Raw genomic sequence first — 14138 nt, 5'->3', positions numbered from 1 at the left:
TAGCATGAAGACTAGTTTCACTTCATCCACTGGTAGAACATATTACACAAAGAGGTCAGATTATATACTTCATTGTTTATTTGGTATATATTGACAGCATAGCCACTTACAGTATATCCAATACAATTCCATAGGGACTGCCACCCTAACCAAAAGGCAGGTTATTCTGCTGTCTTATGAAACAGTTAGAAAAGTAGGTCTGCCAATGATGTATCCTAGAAATTTTTTCAATAAAATGGGATTCTATAACACTAAAAGTTAATCCATTTTATCATGTATTGTGTAATTTATTGTATCATGAGCTGATCACAGCTATTGTGAAACAGTCCTAAGGCTCACTTCACATGTCCCTAATAGGCTATTGTTATGTTCTTCAGTTGCTGAAGAACATAATGGAAGCTAAGTAGTGATGGTCAAAGAAAGCTTTTATCTCTCTAAATTCAGTTGGGAATGGATGCATAGTAAAAAAGACTCATCAATGAAAAGGAGAAAAAGAAAAGTTTGGCACTCACCACGTATTAAAAATTTATCTTCTTTATTTCTTTGCATCATAAAAAGACAGCATACACCACAGGGAGAAGAGCCTGGTTACACAGGAGCGTTTTTAAGGGACGAATCATTTCACGTACCTAGCGCTTCAACTTGCCTATGAAACCCGGCGTCCTCATTGGGCTTTTAAACCCTGGAGCCAGGAAGTGCTACTACGTAGCTCGATACACACCTACACCTTATGAAGAAACACCATTGGATAAAAACAATACCGGGGGCGGGGTCAGCAACTTTCCTTATCAGAATTTTGTGCCGATCGCCTCCGTAAAGTGGTACAGGGACCTGCTCTAAGCCTGCAAACGTTGAAACGCTGATGTCCCCTTTGTGTGCCTGATGAATATGATGAATAGAGTTTTTGTGTTTTACCTATATAGAACCGTTTACAACATGGGCAGAAAATGATATAAACAACGTAACATGACCTACATGTCAAAAATTGCTTGATGCGGTGGTCGAGACAACCTATGTTCAGATTTTTTCCTGTTAACATTTGGGAGCAGTGGTTACAATATCCACACTTATGGTTACTTATAGGAACACATTTATTAAGCCAGTTTTTTTCTTTAGGATGTTCCCTGAACCTACTTCATACCAGGTAGTCTTTCACCGTTTTACTTCTGTGAAAGGTTATCGAAGGACCATTATCGGCTATAGATTTCAATTGAGGGTCCGCTTTTACCATAAACCAGTTTTTATTAATGGTTTCTTTAATCCTTGGGGCCATTGCATTGTAATCGAATGAAAAGACAAAACTTTCAGCTCTCTCTCTTTTATGAGGGTTACTCAACAGTTGTTCGGGGGTCATTTTTGATGCTCTTTCCATTGCCTGCTTTAGAAGATGACGTGGGTAGCCTCTTTTTAATAGACTATGGGGCAGATTTATCAAGCTGTCTGAAAGTCAGAATATTTCTAGTTGCCCATGGCAACCAATCACAGCTCTCCTTTGAAATATTCATGAGCACTGGTAAAATGAAAGCTGAGCTGCAATTGGTTGCCATGGGCAACTAGAAATATTCTGACTTTGAGACACTTGATAAATCTGCCCCATTGTGTCAGATCATTGGCCTGAGCTGTATATAAATCATCATTATTTTTAATACGTCTGAGACGAATATACTGGCCATACGGAATAGCCCTCTTTACATAGCTCGGATGATAACTTGAAAATCGTAAATAGGAATTGGTGGAAGTAGGTTTTCGGGACATGGTTGTTACAATACTATTGTTCTCAATACGCACTTCTACATCTAGAAATTCTATTCTGCTGGAATTTTATGTGTGAAGAACATGTTCATTGAATTACCTTTAAGATAGGACATGAAGTCTAAAAATTCTTGCGAATTGCCTGACCATAGGATGAAAATATCATCCAGTTATGCGTATTTTAACTGTCTTTCTGCCTCTTTTACATAATTATCACGTGTCATTATAACTACGTTCTCCCCTTTGTCTGCTTTTTTAATTATTAATTCCCCATTTCTCTGTAACCGAATTAGGGCCTCTCTCTCCTTAGCTGAGATATTATCTTCATCATTTTTATATACTAATTAGAGATGAGCGAACATACTCGTCCGAGCTTGATGCTCGTTCGAGCATTAGCGTACTCGAAACTGGTCGTTGCTCGGACGAATACTTCGCCCGCTCGAGAAAATGGCATCTCCCGCCGTTTTGCTTTTTGGCGGCCAGAAACAGAGCCAATCACAAGCCAAGAGACTCTGCACTCCACCCAGCCTGACGTGGTACCCTTACACGTCGATAGCAGTGGTTGGCTGGCCAGATCAGGTGACCCTGGAATAGACTAGCCCCTGCCTGCGCTGCTCGGATCATTCTGTGTCTGGATGCCGCTAGGGAGAGAGCTGCTGCTGGTCAGGGAAAGCGTTAGGGTGTTCTATTAGAATAGTGTTAGGCAGGAGTGATTCAACAAGAACCCAACAGCCCTTCTTAGGGCTACAATAACGTTATACTTTTTTTTTTTTTATTTGCTTGTGGCTGGGCTTGCTGGCACTAGTAGTGCAGCTAGTACCATACTGTGAGGAATTTGCTGGGAGACCTGCGACCGTTGTGTTTAGCTCTTAGTGACACGCATATCCACCTCAAACACCAAAGTGGGACAATTTATTAGGGGTTTGATTAGAATTAGGCAGAGTCTGCTGATTTAATATTTTTTTTTTATCTTTATTTCATTTTATACTCAAACTCATCTTGCAAAGCAGTGTGCTTTCATTGTAGGCTACAAAATAGCCATAGGAGAACCCCAACGGCTTACTTAGGCCTACAATAGCGTTATATTTTCCTTTTTTTTGTTTGCTTGTGGCTGGGCTTGCTGGCACTAGTAGTGCAGCTAGTACCATACTGTGAGGAATTTGCTGGGAGACCTGCGACCGTTGTGTTTAGCTCTTAGTGACACGCATATCCACCTCAAACACCAAAGTGGGACAATTTATTAGGGGTTTGAGTAGAATTAGGCAGAGTCTGCTGATTTAATATTTTTTTTTTATCTTTATTTCATTTTATACTCAAACTCATCTTGCAAAGCAGTGTGCTCTCAGTGTAGGCTACAAAATAGCCATAGGAGAACCCCAACGGCTTACTTAGGCCTACAATAGCGTTATATTTTCCTTTTTTTTGTTTGCTTGTGGCTGGGCTTGCTGGCACTAGTAGTGCAGCTAGTACCATACTGTGAGGAATTTGCTGGGAGACCTGCGACCGTTGTGTTTAGCTCTTAGTGACACGCATATCCACCTCAAACACCGAAGTGGGACAATTTATTAGGGGTTTGAGTAGAATTAGGCAGAGTCTGCTGAGTTTTTTTTTTTTTTAGCTGTATTTCATTTTATAGCTCAAACTCATCTTGCAAAGCAGTGTGCTCTCATTGTAGGCTACAAAATAGCCATAGGAGAACCCCAACGGCTTACTTAGGCCTACAATAGCGTTATATTTTCCTTTTTTTTGTTTGCTTGTGGCTGGGCTTGCTGGCACTAGTAGTGCAGCTAGTACCATACTGTGAGGAATTTGCTGGGAGACCTGCGACCGTTGTGTTTAGCTCTTAGTGACACGCATATCCACCTCAAACACCAAAGTGGGACAATTTATTAGGGGTTTGAGTAGAATTAGGCAGAGTCTGCTGATTTATTATTTTTTTTTTATCTTTATTTCATTTTATACTCAAACTCATCTTGCAAAGCAGTGTGCTCTCATTGTAGGCTACAAAATAGCCATAGGAGAACCCCAACGGCTTACTTAGGCCTACAATAGCGTTATATTTTCCTTTTTTTTGTTTGCTTGTGGCTGGGCTTGCTGGCACTAGTAGTGCAGCTAGTACCATACTGTGAGGAATTTGCTGGGAGACCTGCGACCGTTGTGTTTAGCTCTTAGTGACACGCATATCCACCTCAAACACCAAAGTGGGACAATTTATTAGGGGTTTGATTAGAATTAGGCAGAGTCTGCTGATTTAATATTTTTTTTTTATCTTTATTTCATTTTATACTCAAACTCATCTTGCAAAGCAGTGTGCTTTCATTGTAGGCTACAAAATAGCCATAGGAGAAACCCAACGGCTTACTTAGGCCTACAATAGCGTTATATTTTCCTTTTTTTGTTTGCTTGTGGCTGGGCTTGCTGGCACTAGTAGTGCAGCTAGTACCATACTGTGAGGAATTTGCTGGGAGACCTGCGACCGTTGTGTTTAGCTCTTAGTGACACGCATATCCACCTCAAACACCAAAGTGGGACAATTTATTAGGGGTTTGAGTAGAATTAGGCAGAGTCTGCTGAGTTTTTTTTTTTTTTAGCTGTATTTCATTTTATAGCTCAAACTCATCTTGCAAAGCAGTGTGCTCTCATTGTAGGCTACAAAATAGCCATAGGAGAACCCCAACGGCTTACTTAGGCCTACAATAGCGTTATATTTTCCTTTTTTTTGTTTGCTTGTGGCTGGGCTTGCTGGCACTAGTAGTGCAGCTAGTACCATACTGTGAGGAATTTGCTGGGAGATCAGTCTGCTGATTTATTTATTTTTTTTACCTTTATTTCATTTTATAGCTCAAACTCATCTTGCAAAGCACAAAATCCAGTTGTGTGCTGTCAGTGTAGGTTAGAAACTAGCCATAGCAATAGGATAGCATCGTTTTGTTAAAAAAAATAAAAAACAAAAAAAATAAACACAAAATTTTTTTTTTTTCAAGTTTACACTTTAATTTGGAAAATGTTTAACCCGAGGGCTAGGGGTAGAGGACGAGGGCGTGGACGTGGGCGTCCAACTACTGCAGGGTTCAGAGGCTGTGGTCCTGGGCGGGGTGAGACACCACCTGCTGATGGGGAACGCCGCAGAGGTACACTCCCTAGGTTCATCATGTCTCAAGTTACTGGGACTCGTCGTAGAGCACTGTTGAGGCCAGAACAGTGCGAAGAGGTGAGGTCGTGGATTGCGGACAATGCTTCTAGCCATTTGTCCACCAGTCAGTCTTCCACGCAGTCCACCCATGTCACCGAAATCGGCACTCCTCCACCTCAGCCTCCTTCCCCCCAGTCTGCCCCCTCCCACCAAAATTTGGCATTTGAACCGGCATACTCTGAGGAACTGTTTTCTGGACCCTTCCCACAGTCACAAACCACTTGTCCTGCTGCTGCTGAGCTATTTTCCGATGCCCAGGTTTTCCACCAGTCGCAGTCTGTGGGTGATGATGACATTATTCACGTAGTGGAAGAAGTGTGTAAAGAGGTGTCGGACGATGAGGAGACACAGTTGTCAGACAGTGGTGAAGTTGTTGTCAGGGCAGGAAGTCCGAGGGGGGAGCAGACTGAGGGATCGGAGGATGATGAGGTGACAGACCCAAGCTGGGTTGATAGGCCGGGTGAACACAGTGCTTCTGAGACGGAGGCGAGTCCTATAGCAGAACAGGTTGGAAGAGGCAGTGGTGGGGCCAGACGGAGAGGCAGGGCCAGAGCTGGTGCATCAGCGCCAAATGTTGCCCGTAGTCAAGCTCCCGTGGCGAGGGCTAGATTTTCAGAAGTCTGGAGGTTCTTTAAGGAAACACCGGATGACCGACGGACTGTGGTGTGCAACCTTTGCCAAACCAGGATCAGCAGGGGTTCCACCACTACTAGCTTAACTACCACCAGTATGCGCAGGCATCTAAATGCTAAACACCCCACTCAATGGCACCAAGCCCGTTCACCTCCGGCCGGGCACACCACTGCTCCTTCCCCTGTGTCATCTGCTAGTCAGCCCCCTGCCCAGGACCCCGGCCCAAACACCTCCCGTGCGAAAACCCCATCTTCGCCTCCACGATCCTCCACAGCATCCACCAGCGTTCAGCTCTCCATACCCCAGACGCTGGAGCGCAAAAGGAGGTATAGCGCAAACCACCCACACGCCCAAGCCCTCAACGTCCACATCTCCAAGTTGCTTAGCCTGGAGATGCTGCCCTATAGGCTGGTAGAGACCGAGGCCTTTCGAAACCTCATGGCGGCGGCCGCCCCTCGGTATTCGTTCCCCAGCCGCCACTACTTTTCCCGATGTGCCGTCCCAGCCCTGCACAAGCACGTGTCAGAGAACATCCTCCGTGCCCTGACCAACGCCGTTTCTGACAAGGTCCACCTGACCACGGACACGTGGACGAGTGCTGCCGGGTAGGGCCACTATATATCGCTGACGGCACATTGGGTTAACTTGGTAGAGGCTGGGACCGAGTCTGACCCTGGGGCTGGTCATATTGCCGACGCCGAGGATTGCGGGGCCTACCTCGGTCCAGGTCTCAAAGGCCTACTATGCCTCCTCCTCCTCCCACCCCTCCTCCACCTCCTCCTCTGAATTACCATCCGTGGGCATGGCGCCATCAGTTGGTAGCTCTAGGCACAGCAGCAGTGCCATCGCTAAGCGACAGCAGGCGGTGCTCAAACTGCTGACCCTAGGCGATAAAAGGCACACCGCCCAAGAGTTATTACAGGGCATCACGGCGCAGACTGATCTGTGGCTGGCACCGCTGAACCTGAAGCCAGGCATGGTTGTGTGTGACAACGGCCGTAACCTGGTGGCATCTCTGCAACTCGGCAGACTGACACATGTGCCATGCCTGGCCCATGTGTTAAATCTCATAGTTCAGCGTTTCCTCAAGACATACCCCAATCTGTCTGATTTGCTCACGAAGGTGCGCCGCATCTGTGCGCATTTCAGGAAGTCCAGCACAGATGCTGCCACTCTCAGTGCAGCGCAGCGCCGCCTCCATCTGCCCGCTCACCGACTGTTGTGCGATGTGCCCACGAGGTGAGCAGCGCAGAGCGATTGTAGACTGCCAGATGTCAACTTCCACCAGAACTGGTAGTCAGGTCAGTCAGCTTCCTCAAGTCTACAATGAGGAGTGGACATGGATGTCTGATATCTGTCAGGTGCTGAGGAACTTCGAGGAGTCAACACAGATGGTCAGTGGTGATGCCGCCATCATCAGCCTCACCATCCCGCTGCTTGGCCTGTTGAAAAACTCTCTGGTCAGCATGAAATCGGAAGCTTTGCGCTCGTCACAAGAGACGGGGGAAGAAGATTCCCTTGTTGATAGCCAAAGCACCCTTAGGTCTGTTTCTCAGCGCATATCGGAGGTGGAGGAGGATGAGGAGGAAGAGGAGGAGAATGTTGGTGAGAAAGAGGGGACCATTGTTCAGTCCTTCACTGTTCAGCGTGTATGGGCAGAAGAAGAGGAGTTGGAGGAGGAGGAAGTGGACAGTCAGGCCAGTGAGGGGAGTGAATTCTTGCGCGTTGGGACTCTGGCGCATATGGCAGATTTCATGCTAAGCTGCCTACCCCGTGACCCTCGCGTTCAAAGAATTTATTCCAGCACCGATTACTGGGTATTCACTCTCCTGGACCCACGGTACAAGCAAAATCTTTCCACTCTCATCCCTGGAGAGGAAAGGAGTGTGAGAATGCATGAATACCAGCAGGCCCTGGTGCACAAGCTGAAACAGTATTTCCCTTCTGACAGCGCTAGCGGCAGAGGGCGTACTTCTGCGGGACAAGTAGCGAGGGAGAGTAGGCGACCAGGCAGCTTGTCCAGCACTGGCAGGGGTACGCTTTACAAGGCCTTTGCCAGTTTTATGTCACCCCAGCAAGACACTGTCACCTGTCCCCAGTCTCGGCAGAGTAGGGCTGATCTTTACAGAAAGATGGTGAGGGAGTACGTAGCTGACCATACCATCGTCCTAAATGATCACACAGCTCCCTACAACTACTGGGTTTCAAAGCTGGACATGTGGCACGAACTGGCGCTGTACGCCTTGGAGGTTCTTGCCTGCCCTGCCGCTAGCGTGTTGTCCGAGCGGGTTTTCAGTGCAGCTGGTGGCATCATCACCGATAAGCGTACACGCCTGTCGACTGACAGCGCTGACAGGCTGACCCTTATGAAGATGAATAAAGCCTGGATTTCTTTGCATTTCCATTCTCCACCAGGCGAAAGAAGCTGAACCTGAATAATGTGTGCACTCCTCCTCCTCATTGTCCTCCTTCTCCTCCTCTTTGTACACTAAAGCAGAGGAAACTGGCTATTTTTTTGCCAGGGCCCACTGGCTCTGGCTATAGTACTCTATGTATTTCATTTTTCTGGAGGGCCAACTACCCTGTCCTCTGTTTTAAACAATTTTTGGGAGTGCCACATACAGGCACTCAATCTATGTAATTTTTCTGGAGGACCAGCTACCTGCTCCTCTGGTTTGAAAACTTTTTTGGACTGCCACATACAGGCACTCAATTTATTTAATCTTTTTGGAGGACCAGCTACCTGCTCCTCTGGTTTGAAAACTTTTTTGGATTGCCACATACAGGCACTCAATCTATGTAATTTTTCTGGAGGACCAGCTACCTGCTCCTCTGGTTTGAAAACTTTTTTGGACTGCCACATACAGGCACTATCCAAATTAAATTGTCTCCATAGCAGCCTCCACACGTCGTCTTTTTAGCTGCCTTCACACGTTGTCTCCATTGCTACCTCCACACGTCATCGCCATAGCTGCCTCCAAAAGTAGTCCATATAGCTGCCTCCATACATGGTCCCCTTATCAAACGAGCTGTTTCAGGCAGAATTTTGGATTGTTTTCATGGCTTTCATGTTAACTTTGTCGCCACCCTGCTGTGTAATCCACAAAATATACTGGCAAACTTTTATCATTTACCAATATTATTTCAGCGCTTCTTGCGCATCTGTTTACATTCCCCTCACCCACCAGAACCCAAACTTATAAGAACGCTACTACACTTGATCTTATACAAAAGGTTCTTAGAAGTGCTGTTTGGGGAGTAGCCTAGAGACAGGGGCTTGGATTGGCGAAAGCTCGCCTGGCAGCGGAGCGCCAGCTCCATCCCAAGATCCAACTAACATAGTTTTAACTGCAGCACCTTTAATCTACTACTAGTTCACTGCCTCCATACATGGTCCCCTTATCAAACGAGCTGTGTCAGGCAGAATTTTGGGTTGTTTTCATGGCTTCCACATCAAACTTGTTAACTTTGTCGCCACCCTGCTGTGTAATCCACAAAATATACTGGCAAACTTTTATCATTTACCAATATTATTTCAGCGCTTCTTGCGCATCTGTTTACATTCCCCTCACCCGCCATATCCTAAAGTTATAAGAACGCTACTACACTTGATCTTATACAAAAGGTTCTTAGAAGTGCTGTTTGGGGAGTAGCCTAGAGACAGGGGCTTGGATTGGCGAAAGCTCGCCTGGCAGCGGAGCGCCAGCTCCTTCCCAAGATCCAACTAACATAGTTTTAACTGCAGCACCTTTAATCTACTACTAGTTCACTGCCTCCATACATGGTCCCCTTATCAAACGAGCTGTGTCAGGCAGAATTTTGGGTTGTTTTCATGGCTTCCTCATCAAACTTGTTAACTTTGTCGCCACCCTGCTGTGTAATCCACAAAATATACTGGCAAACTTTTATCATTTACCGATATTATTTGAGCGCTTCTTGCTCACCTCCTTTGGTTCCTCTCTGCCACCCATTGGTTTTAAGCCTGAGTCCATTTGGGGTATGTTGCCAAGACACTCTCTAGCCTGCCGCTGCTGCCGCTGTCTCTACATAGTCCCCTATAGTGTCAGGGTCAGTTATTGGATGTTTTAGATGCTATCTAGCCTCATTCGGTCACTCTGTCATTGCCATGCTGTTGCCCATACTTTTGGCATAATGGTGCGATTAAGCAGCCTCAGAGGCATCCATGCATGCTGCCCCTGCTGTTTCCTGTCCATTTCCGTGGTGTTTCCATCCTTTTCTGAGGTTCCCAGGTGCTTGGCCAAGCTTCCCTGTGCAGATCCTTGGTCCCCTTGAAAAATGCTCGAGTCTCCCATTGACTTCAATGGGGCTCGTTATTCGAGACGAGCACTCGAGCATCGTGAAAAGTTCGTCTCGAATAACGAGTACCCGAGCATCTTAGTGCTCGCTCATCTCTAATACTAATGCTTTGATGTCTTGGAGTACTCTTTGCTGGAAGATAACTAAAGAACTTCCTGATATAATTGGTGGGCTAAAGGACGATGTTCGTCCTGGTCCCTGCTGTCAACCTCAACTAGAGCAAGTAAGCATTCAACTTCTTGTGGTCAAAGGAGCTGATAGTGAAAGGGACTATTTGGTTGAAGTCTATGGGAACTGATGGTAAACAGAAGGCTTCCTTTAACCCTTTAACCCCTTCGTGTCTATGCCATTTTAGACCTTTAGGACCAGGCCTGATTTTAAAATTTTGCCCTGTGTCATTATAGGAGGTTATAACTTTTTGACACTTTAACATATCCAGGGGATTTTGAGATTGTTTTACCGTCACACATTGTACTTCAAAGTAATAGAAAAATTTTGATGATATATTTTGTGTTAAGTTATGAAAAAAACTTAAATTTGGCAAAAATTTCTAAAAATTCTTCATTTTCATAGTTCAAAATGTTCTGCTTTTCAGGCAGATAGTCATAGCACCCAAGTAACTTTATAACTAACATTTCACGAATGTCTGCTTAATATCGGCATAGGGTTTTATGCATCTTCTCTCTTTTCTAGGTTGTTAGGAGGTTCAGAATTTTGGGAGCAATTTTTCTCATTTTTATGAAAAACGCCAAAACCCTTATTTAGAGGCACCTGCTCAGCTTTAACTGACTTTGAGAGGCCTAAACAGCAGTAAACCCCCATAAATTATGCCATTTTAGAAAGTACACCCCTCAATGTGTAAAAAATCAACTTTAAGAAGTATGTTAACCCTTTAGATGCTTCACAGTGGTTAAAACAAAATGGAGGTCTAATTTACAAGCTGTCATTTTTTTAGACAATATATTCATTTTGGCCAAAAATTAAACCGTCACAAAGTATTAAATGACAAAAAACTCCACAAAGTTTGATACCCAATGTCTCCCGAGTATGAGGATGCCCCATATGTGGTGGTGACTGCTGTACGGGCGCACGGCCGGGCATAGAACGGAAGGAGGCGCCATTCAGAGCAGATCTGCAATGTCACATCTTACAGGCTATAAAATGTTTATTTTTTTTGTAATTTGGATATATGGGAGATTATTTTTTTGTGGATGAGATCCACTTTTCAGGTACATCATTTACAGGGGGGCTCAATAGCCAATAATCAGATTTTATTAACTCTTTCTTGGTGGTGGTTAAAAAAATCATTAATTCTTGTTTATGGTTTTTAGCATTTTTTTCCTCGGACGTTCACCGTACCATAAAAATAATGTGTTATTTTTATTCTATGGGTTATCACGATTACGGCGATACCCCATTTGTATGGCTTTTTTATGGTTAACTTGTTTTGCAGAATATAGAACTCATTTTGTGAGACATTTACTTGTTTTTGTATCGCCAAGTAACAATGGGCAGAACATTTATATTTTTTTGTTTACAGCGCTGGTTTAGAGCTTATTTTTTGCGGGACAAGCTGTACGTTTTCTTGGTATCATGTTGGGGTACATTTTACTTTTTGATCACTTTTTATGCACTTTTTATGCGGTCAGATGTGAAAATGTAATAATTTTTGTGAGGTTTTTTGTGTTTTTTTTTTACGGCGTTCACCGTACGGGTTCAGTAACCATTTTATTTTATTGTACGGGTTGTTACGGACATTGTGATACCCAATATGTTGTGGGTTTTTTGGTGATTTTCACTTTTTTTATGTTTTATATGATTACTGCATGGGACGGGACTTAAGGGGACTTTTATTCTTTTTAAATAAGTTTTTTTTAGTTGCACCTTTTTTTTAAACTTTTTTTTTACTGTTTTATTTTGTCCCAGGGTGGGACATGAACAAGTGATCATTTGATCACTTGTTCATTGTAATATGCTGCAATACTAATGTATTGCAGCATATTACAGAGTCAGCCTATGCATTCTGCATAGGCTGACAGCTGCACTGTTAGATCGTGCACAGTGCACGATCCTAGCAGGCAGCTGCCATAGGCAGCCCAGGGGACCTGATCGTGCCTCTGGGTTGCCATGGCAACGATCGGCACCTCCGTGCCCTGCACAGAGGGTGCCGATCGTCGCGCCGATACACCATAGACGCCGCGGTCACTATGACCGCGGCGTCTATAGGGTTAAACAGTCGGGATCGCGATAGTCGCGATCCTGGCTGTTACTGCGGGATCCCAGCTACCGCGTACCGCTGGGATCCCGCGGCGATCGCAAGGGCTCAGCTTCTGAGCCCGGGCGATCGCCATGACGTGATTCTACGTCAAGGTGCGGGAACTACCCGCATCCTATGACGTAGAATCACGTCAGGGTGCGGGAAGGGGTTAAGGACGCAGGCTTTGTTCGCTCAATTCTTGCTCTCCACCTTCAAAAATCCATAACTTTTTCATTTTTCCGTGTACAGAGATGTGTGCGTAACAAATTTTACTTTCCCGTGATGTTATTTATTATAACATGCCGTGTACTGGGAAGCAGGAAAAAAAATTCCAAATGTGGAAAATTCTTAAAAAGCACATGTGCGTCACATTCTTGTGGGCCCAGTTTTTACGACTTTCACTCTTCGCTCCAAATAATACCTTTACTTTATTCTATGGTTCGGTACGATCTCGGTGATACCAAATTTATACAGGTTTTATTGCGTTTTAATAAATTTTCAAAAATTAAACGAATGTGTACGAAAAAGGAAAAAAGAATTTCGCCATCTTCTGACGCTAATAACTTTTTCATACTTTGGTGTATGGAGCTGTGTGTTGTGTCATTTTTTTGCAAAATGAGCCAATGTTTTCATTGCTACCATTTTGAGGTCTGTGCGACATTTTGATCACTTTTCATTACATTTTTTATTTCATGTAAAAAGTCGCATTTCGGACATTTCCCGTCTCGGAGTTCACCGCCGGCTATAACCGTTTTTTATATTTTGATAGATCGGGCAATTTGGGACGCGGCAATACCTATTGAGTTTACTGTTTATTATATTTTATATCAGTTCTAGGGAAAGGGGGTGATTTGAACTTATTTATATTGTATACATTTTTACATTTTTTAAACTTTTTTTTTCTTTTTCACTATTTCTTAGACCATCTAGGGTACATTAACCCTAGATGGTCAGATCGTCAGATCGAGATGAATATGCAGAAGCCATTCAGCCTCGGGTCAGACGAAGACCCCAGACTGTCATGGCAACCGATCGCTGCCCCTCGATGACGTTCAGGGGACCAACGATCGGAGGGAACATGGACGCCGCCATGCTTTCAGTGCCGCCGGCAGCTTAGTAGAGGTTAACATGTGCAAGCACCGACCTCAGGTGTTACCGATGGGTCTTCGCTGCAATATGCAGCAAAGCCCATCTCTGTATGAACAGGGCTCAGCCCGTGAGCCCTCTTCATACACCCTTCATAGTTCTGTGGCGGATATATCTGTCGCAGAGCGTGAAGGGGTAAACCATCAGTATTTAGCTTCCATTATGCCCTACAGTGATTAAAGATTGTAATAGAAGTCTGTTAGGTAGATGTATACTGACTTCTATGAATACTTGCCTAAAATTGCATGTTCATACCTAGGGCCTGCCATTAGGAATTGTGTGGCCCCCGATTGGCAAATTTTCTGGGCAACCATCCCCATGCACAATAGTTTCCCAATAGTACAATAGTAGAATCGGGAAATGAGGGCGGCAGAGTGCTGCACCCCAGGATGCCCAGCCACACGCGAGCAATGTTCCCAAGTCAGAATCTTCCTCCGCAGAGCAGGTCGTACGTAGGTCTTGCCAGGAGGTAGTTAACGAAGATCCACAGGCGCGGCCAGTGCCAGTCGTTCAGGCGGGATGACATGCTGAGGAATCGGTTTCTCCCCAATGACATTCGAGGCACGAGAGAGGGGGCGTTAGCCTTGATGTTCTTCTCAGCCGGACAGTAATGAATGAGGAAATCGAACTGGGAGAAGAAGAGTGACCAGCGAGCTTGATGTGGATTAAGTTGCTGAGCAGTCTGAAGATAGAGGAGGTTCTTGTGGTCCGTGGAAATGCTGACTGGAAATAGAGCTCCCTACAGGAGGTAACGCCACTCTTCTAAGGCGAGTTTCATCACCAGCAGTTCTCGATCTCCTATGGAATAATTCCTCTCTGCGGAGAAGGTCTTGGAAAAAA

Source organism: Engystomops pustulosus, chromosome 2 (genome assembly GCF_040894005.1).
Source record: "Engystomops pustulosus chromosome 2, aEngPut4.maternal, whole genome shotgun sequence".
Taxonomy (NCBI): domain Eukaryota; kingdom Metazoa; phylum Chordata; class Amphibia; order Anura; family Leptodactylidae; genus Engystomops; species Engystomops pustulosus.
Note: the sequence above shows the minus strand (reverse complement) of the source record.